The sequence below is a fragment of the Tamandua tetradactyla genome, chromosome 8 (assembly GCF_023851605.1).
Source record: "Tamandua tetradactyla isolate mTamTet1 chromosome 8, mTamTet1.pri, whole genome shotgun sequence".
Taxonomy (NCBI): Eukaryota; Metazoa; Chordata; class Mammalia; order Pilosa; family Myrmecophagidae; genus Tamandua; species Tamandua tetradactyla.
The window spans coordinates 44,597,768-44,606,182 of record NC_135334.1 but is presented as its reverse complement, the minus strand read 5'-3'; the positions used below and the strand labels follow the sequence as shown (position 1 = coordinate 44,606,182).

Below are 8,415 nucleotides of genomic sequence, written 5' to 3'. Positions count from 1 at the left end.
CTGGGAATGATAAGAGAGAACCTACATGATAGAACATAAGAAAAGCACCTCAGACACTAAAAGCCATTTTGGGAAAAGTTTAGAGATATAAATACTCCAATCAGATGGCTCCTTTCACCTCTTTTCTTAGCAGTTAGATAACCACGATTATCTTTTCTTTATCTGAACTACTTCTGAATATTTAATATGTTTGCGTACGTTTATGTGTATGTAACTGTACACATGTGTATAGTTTATTTAGTATTTGTCTTTTTGCCAGGTTACTTTTAATCTCAGTATTAATAATTGAGAAATAATTCCAGTACCCAAAAGGAGTGTGAAGCTGTATCTCGTATTATATATTGTTCCAATTCCTCGAATTTTATAAAATTTGAAATCAATTGATGCAATTAACTCAACTTGAAACCTCTATAGTTGGGTTCTTCAGACCAACAGGAAAAATTAACTAAGTTTTCAGACGTGAGTTTCAATAACTAACATGAATTTGTCAGCACAAAATATGGCTCCCTTAAAGGGAACCAGAAGCGCCATCTGCCTCCATCCTCGGCTGACGCAGCACTCCTCTTGGGTTTTCCGAAGACCGTGCCTGGCGGGAGGGAATGCTTCTTGTGTGGTTGCAAGATCTGGAGAGGTGAGGTCAAAGAAGAGTGCTGCTGTGCTCTGAATTGAACCTTTTTTAATCCCGAGTTTGCATTTAGGACCCAAACGCTTAGCCTTTGGGTTCGTGGTGGGGTTCAGGCATGAGCAGGTTCTCTACTGCGCGGTAGGGTAGCTGCCTGTACCAGGACTGGTTTATTTTGAAACGTTTCCGGTCTTTAGTTTTGCTAGGAGAGTTACTGAGGACGCAGAGCAGTCCCGAGAGGTTTTCCGGGATGTGTGAGTTCTGCAGCTGTGCTGGGTCTGACAGGAGGCCAGGGACCCTAAGAAGCTCTCAAAGGATGCTGCAGCAAGTAAGCACTGGATGCTTAACCAGGGTTTTTGAATAGACTCAAATATACGTTGACGGGAAATGAGGTAAAGAAAATACTGAGGCAGCTCTTCATAGGAATTGACAGCAAGATTCAAACTGATGTCACGTACCCCTCTGGGTTCACGGACATCATCAGCATTGAGAAGACAGGCGAGCATTTCTGACCGGTTTATGACACCAAGGGCTGTTTTGCTGTTTGCCATATCACAGCTGAAGAGACAAAGTACAACTTGTGCAAAGTGAGAGGATATGTGTGAGTTCAAAGGGAATCCCACACCTGGTGACTCCTGATGCTTATTCCATCCCTTACCCGGAGCCTCTCGTCAAGGGGAATGACAGTACAAATCGATTTAGGCACTGGCAAGATAACCGACGTTATCCAATTCGACCAGGCAATGTATGCACGGTGATGGGTGGGGCCCACCTCCACCGCACTGGTGTGATCACCAAGAGACGGACATTCTTGTTCTTTTGATGTATCGTGTGAAGGACGCCAATGGCAACAGCTTTGCCATGAGACTTTGCAACACTTTTGTCCTTGGCAAAGGTAATAAGCTTTGGATTTCCCCACCCAGAGAAAAGGTCACTCCACTTACCACTGCTGAAGACAGAGAGAAGAAGCTGACAGCTAAATACAGCTGTGGGTAAACTAGTGTTTCTTTACTCAAATAAACAAATGTGTTATTTCCTAAGGAAAAAAAAAGTCTACAAGTATAAAAGGAATGTGCGTATGGTCATGTTCATTTTAATTCATATTTAATAATATATATATCTATATATATTTAACATGGGACCTTAAGTCACAATGAACTGTAATTCATTATTTTTTTAAATCTTTGCCTCACTTATCTAGATCACTGAATACAGACAACTTTGTATATTCTTATTAATGATTTTCAGTGGCATCTTAAAATGTGGATCCACTTCCTTAAGTGTAAAATTATACTTATGATCAATAATACTGAGCCTGTTATAAACTAGTAAGTCTCCTTTGGGTTGCTTTCTGTTCTTATGAAACCTTCTAGATAAATCAGTTCACCCAAATTACAGTGTATTGCTATGTCGGTATGGCAGAATTACACTGCAATTTAAATTGTATGGGATTAGATGGTGGATCTTGACATGTAGTTCTACTAACCCTCAAAACCACTCCTGGGGTGTCAGGATGTTATTAAGGGCAAGAAATGCCCAGGACCAGAAAATACACAGCTCTGATACTCCAAGGAAATGGTATTAAAAACAGAGCAGCTTCCAGAAATATTCGTATAAACTCAATACAGTTTAGAGTTGAAAAGTAGCTATAATCAAACCATTCCCAAACACTTTAGGGACATGGCAGGAAGTTTACACCAGTTACTTTAATGTTCTGTTGTGGTCAAAATCTTGGCAGGTTTTTCAAGTTGTTCAACTAGGGAAATATTTGGAAAAGCATCCCTTGACTTAAGCTTGTGCGTACTGACTCAAATAACAAATGAGCAGAACTTACTAATGGATTTTAAGACATTAGAGCTTCTACTGCCTCTGAATGCTACAAAATATTTTTTCTTGAAGATGAAAAAAATTAGAGTTTAAAGTCAGTTTCTAGAAAAGTAGATAAGAAAATTTAGTATTACATTTAATATTTAGAATTTGGTTAATATTTAGAATTGTATTTATTTTCAGAATTTTTCTTCCTCTTAAACATAAATATTCTATACTCTTAAGACACACATTGTTTACTTCACAGTATGTAAATATTATCTCTTGCAACTTAAATGTAGCAAATAGTGAATCAGAGGCCTTTTGATTTTGTGGGGATTTGGAACCCAAAATGTACTCCATTTGGCAAATGTACTCCATTTGGCAAAAAGGAATGTCCCATTTAGTTTTAGTCAAATTTGAAGTTCGTGTGATTGATTATTCAAAGAGGCTTGTAGAGAGGGTCATGCAATTCATTAGCCTGTGGAAAACTTTCCCAACATTGACATTTTCAGCAACATTTCCTGACTCAATGCTTTCTTTTCTCTATCCTATACAAATATATGATTGGATACTATTGATACTCAGCTTGGAGTTCAGATATCATTACAGACTACTACACACTTTCCTTACATGCACCTAATTGCAAACGATAAACAGTATGAGTTAGACTTCTGCTGTTGCACCCTGGCACTGGGGCACAGCCTTCAGCCAAGTGGCTTCTGAAACAGGATGAGACATCAAAGGTCAGGCTCGAGTCATTTTACTGTGCTGTGCAGCAGGGCACAAAGCTTTGTAGCTGCCATTCCAAGTCTGGACCAAGGAGGTTTTATACATAGCAGGATGCGGAAACGTTCGGTTAAGGTATCGTGGGCCAATCATGACGCAAGTTAGAAACAATAACCATAATTGGGACTAGCTGCAGACTTGCTACTGATTTATTGACCTTTATACTGCGCATGTGCCAGCGACTTTCCAGCTGGCCGACGTGATTGCCTCGCTTAGTGTTTATGGCTGGCAGGTGACTGTGGCTTGTTTTGATAGCCTGTTACAGGCTCCTTACTGCAAAGAAAGGTGGAAAAAATTAAGTGACCTAGTAAATGTGGAGTTAACTTTTGAATAGAAGAAAATTTTTCTTCCTAGAATATTTGTAGTTAGTTTAATTCTACAGAAGGATGGTCATTACCTACAAACTATAATGTTGACATTTTAGACATAGCATTTCTCAAAAACGTTCCTGGATTTTACTTAGTTGCCTTTTCCACAATTTTTTTTTTCCGTATTGACACATTCAGTGTAAAAAATGTTCTAGAGCTGAAATAAAGTTATTTGCTTATTTACTTCCTTGTGTATAATTCTTTGTGTTTCTTTTTCAACATCTCTCTATTTTATTTATGTAGCCAGCACATTATTATGGTATTTTAAAAAAGTGCCTTGCCGAAAGTAATGTACCAATTTTCATTCCTCTACACACATTTCATGGTAGAAAAATATGTCATTGTACTACAAATGATCACTATCTAAATTCTCTTGATTTGTTTAGGGAAACGCATTCAGATTTGGATCTAAAAATATGTCATCAATCTTTCCTTTTCATGGATAGGTGAAAGCAGAGAGGCTGTCAGTTTTCTACCACATATTAGCAAAGATAATCCTAAATGTTCACTGCATTATGCTTTACATCTAATACCTCAAATCCTATATATCAGCAGCAAAAATCATAAATTTGATTAATATCTTCAATTCTCTTTACATCAATCTAAAAGTAAAAAGGGACTCGTGCTAAATTTTTGAAAGATATATCAAATCAATATACGATGCTTACTTTTATTATTTAAAAAAAAATCTCAGTGAAGTTTTCTTTTATGAAATTGATTTGTTGTAAATAAAACATTCTAAATTGAATTTATGTTAATCAGTAGTTCAGTGTATGCCAGGCATTGTAGAGTAGGGTTGAGGAAGGAATAAAAACAGATTCTAGCTCACTCAATCTGAGCTTAGGAACTCAATGTACATTACTATCTTTAACTATTTTAAACAGGAAAGGTATTATAGACCCCTTTATACAGATAAATAAAGGGTGCCTTATTCAGGTCTATATAGCTAGTGTGGTAGAGTAACATCTTTATTTTCCAAAGGAGAGCTTGTTTATATTCATTACGAAAGCATAGTTAGAGTAACTCCTAGCTGCTAGGATAAGTTGTCATAATTTAGATATCAGGGCCTCTCACTTGACTGTGATTTTCCAGGTTTACTTATGTGAGAATTTAGTTGACTTTTTCTGAAGGCTTTATGTTATACCCCATTCAATGCATTTATCTAATGTACTCTTTTCGTGCTCTTAAAATCCTATTAATGTTAATTTAAAATAGAAGACAATACCTTTGTGTACTGAAGATAACAATTCCATCAATATGGAGGTATATGATATACCTCTGGTGCTATCATACTTTAAATAATCAAAATAAAGTTACATTGGGACCTACCCTTCTAGAATGAAATTTGAAGCTTACAGTAACCTGATACAATGTTTGGAAAGTGGAATGGAGTCTACAATCCTCTAGGGTGCTTGCTTACTGACTACATCTAAAAATTTAAGCATGGATTATTTAAGAGACTTAAATGTTGTCTCTTTGTTTAGATTCAGAAGGGCTATTTATACATTGGTAAAAACAAAAGGGGAGAGTAAAAGCCTTCCTCTAGATAAAGATATGCTTCTGTCCTCTCCAGTGAACAAAACAAAAACAAATGTTGCTTAGGTAAAAGAATAATTTGGGAACTAATTCAACCTGATGATTTCCTCCATTGATTATGATCTATTTAATTACTTTCTCTTTCCATCTTTCTCCCTGTCTTTCTCTCTCTGTTAAAGTATTTTATTCCCATTGAATAAAGCATGGAATGAAATATTTTCTCTCACATTTTAACTTTTAAGAACCAGGGATACATAAGAAAACCTCAATAGAACTAGTCCAAGGTAAACTTTGAAGTCCTGTACTATTAACTGTTGCCTCTCATATTTTCTCTTTCTCTTCCAATTTAATTAATCCCTTTCCTCATATTTATCCTTGGCACTTTCTTCATTATTAATGTTATTCTAAATAAAAATAATAAACATCTTCTATTTGAGTTCTAAGAAATTTTTTAGTATATTCAGAGGGAATATTTGAGTTTTAAGTTTTCAAAAATACAATTTCATAAGAAAAGATTATGTGCTCTATAAACACAAGTTCATGTAAAGGAGGACACTCACGCCATCACCTGATATTTGCATTTAGGAGGGAAAAGGAATAGGTGATACTGGCTGAAAGTAGGAGCTAAGTCATCTGTTTTAAACTATCTCTTCTCCGTTCACTCAGGTATACTTAAGTGATGCAGCTTTATTTTCTAGGATCTTCTAAACAGAGAGAAAGCAAATTTATATAGCTGACACTCAACATCAAATGTTTCATGCTTGACTCTTCCCTCTCCTTTCATGCCATATCTTTAATGTTAAGTTCTCTAATAGGATCTATTTGCATCTAACATCAGATTCAGCAGTCTAGCATCTTTTTTACTCTGACCTTAACCCTGAACTACCATGCTGTACAAGCAGACATTTTACTCAAGAACTTTTCGTGACAGCAGCAGTCTAAAGAGTAAAATACCATGTCGAATAGTTCAGTCAAAATTTGCAGAAGCAGGAAGGATCTTGAATGAAAGCATTTCATATGTGCATAAGAATTAAAGATGAAGGGTGGGGGAGAGAGAGAGAGAGCTGTAAAAAGTAATTCTTTCTAGTGAAAGGGGAAGAAAAAAGATTTATTAAGCACTGATTACATCCTAAACACTATGAAAAGTTCATATTATTTATTTTAGTCCTCATAGCAATTATAGTAAATTATATTTAAATAATTATTAATGTTATTTCCATTTTACAAGGAAACGAAGACATACTTAGTACACAATTTATCTAAATGTGTATGGTTAAGAATGGAGAAGTGCTGTTGAATTCTACAGCTGATTCTTAAGACCAGACCAAAGACCCCAGTCTCAGTTAGAACCCCTTCTAGGACTATCGATATATCTCATGGTCTGCTCCTCTAGAGGGCCTTTGTAGTATCTGAATTTAAATTATTCTGTCTTACCTCATGCACTCTGATTCAATTAATAGATAACTTTTAATGTCTGTATCATAAAATGTAATAGTGTCTATTAGTAATAAATATTCAGTTCATGTCTTTAATCAGGGCATGGATGAAGTGATACTTTACTGAGTTGTAGGTGCAAATTATTTCTATTTGGTAGGTTATATATGCAAATTTCTGAAATTTAAGTATGAATAACTCCACATTGAGAGAATCACTTATGTACTATTTGTGTACTTCTTTCAGTTATTCCATTCTCTGTATAATCCCTTGTACATTGCCTCTTCATATATTTCATGTACTTGAATAATAGAAGAATTGGAACTTTAAATACATTCTCACTTTACATATAAGATCAAACACAAAAGTTCTTATAGTATGCTCATATTATCATATTATTATGCCAGTGTCATTTTCATCTGATTATTAGATGACATTCATTCTAAAATGTGAAAGAATAGTGATGCAGACAGTTGCTGAAGAAGTTACTTCCTCTAACACATTCTTGATTTTTAGACTTGCTGAAGGAGCTATAAAAAAGCAGTACTTAAGTTAATTTTCATTTATCAGTAATTTATGTATGCAACCTGTTAGAGATAAAATTTTCTGATAGCTACTATAAAAGTTGAATTAGTAACAGACAGTACTACACTAATGTCTGCAATTTAATATACCTCCTTAATTAGATAACACTCTACAAGTAGACATTTTGAAATACACAGAATTCAAATTAAGTTGGCAATTTTTCAGAAACTGCTCTATGAGCTTAATGACAGAGCTCAACTTTCTGTTTAACTTTCATTGCAAAAATTAGACACTGAGAAAAGTATTTAAAAGATAAAGCATATTTTGCCAAGTGTCCATTTAATCAGCAAATATATTTAGACATTTTTTCTACACAACATTGATGGTTAACTCATGTTATATGAATAGAAGCTCTCTATGGTACGAAATAGGAAATAATTTCCAACATAAATTATTGATTTTTTAAAGAGACTGTAAAAGGTATTCCTCTGTCCATGTGAATTAGGAATAGCATGCAGCTGACTAATTCCTGTATGTTTATTTAAAAATTTGAGTCCATAATACCAATTAGATGTCATCAAATTAATTTGTAAAAAGTTTTCATTTAATTCTTGGGTGATAAAAGTACTTTTCAGCTTTGACTTCATCATGCTACCTAAGGCACAAGGGGTAACCACTGTAATATACTGTGTTTTTATTCCATTATTGCCCAAAAATTAGTCTAGCCATCCTAGTGAAAACTGTCAGTTATGTCACAAAATGGCGGTAGATAAATTATAAAATTCAGCATTGATCACCATGGAATTTATGGGTGATATCACTTTTCATGTGATCCGCCTTCCACCCCCTCTGCCTCATTTATCAAGATATTGCCAGATGCAAAAATAAATGACTAAATAAACACAAAAACAAACAAAAAACAAAAAAGAAAAACCAACAAATAGAGAAGTTAAAAAAGGAGAATTGTTTTTATTTTCAAAATATAGTGTTTACCCTGTTTCATGAACTCTTCTCTAAATCTTCTATTGTTTGCAAGACCAAAATTTCTATTTTTATCATTACTTTCATGAGCAGCTATCAACTCATATACAAAAAAACATTTATCATTTTCTATAATTATAACAGAGAACACTTTAAAATCCCCATTCTTTTTGCCATATCCACAAACATACAGTCAACATAACTGAGAACACTCTGGGAGCTCCAAACATTTGTTCAGGGATTAAAAGCTGTCAATTGCTCTCTTTCATTAATGTTTATGTAATGCCAAAACATGTGTAAATATCATAAATTTATGAAGAAATATAATGTATTATTTAAAAGCATACTCTCTGG

At 34.6% G+C, this 8,415-nt stretch overlaps 1 pseudogene; it reads left to right on the top strand.

Moving 5' to 3' along the window:
- The first annotated feature begins 478 nt into the window (after positions 1-478).
- Positions 479-1,618, top strand: LOC143645075 (small ribosomal subunit protein eS4-like; annotated as a pseudogene).
- The last annotated feature ends 6,797 nt before the right edge of the window (positions 1,619-8,415 follow it).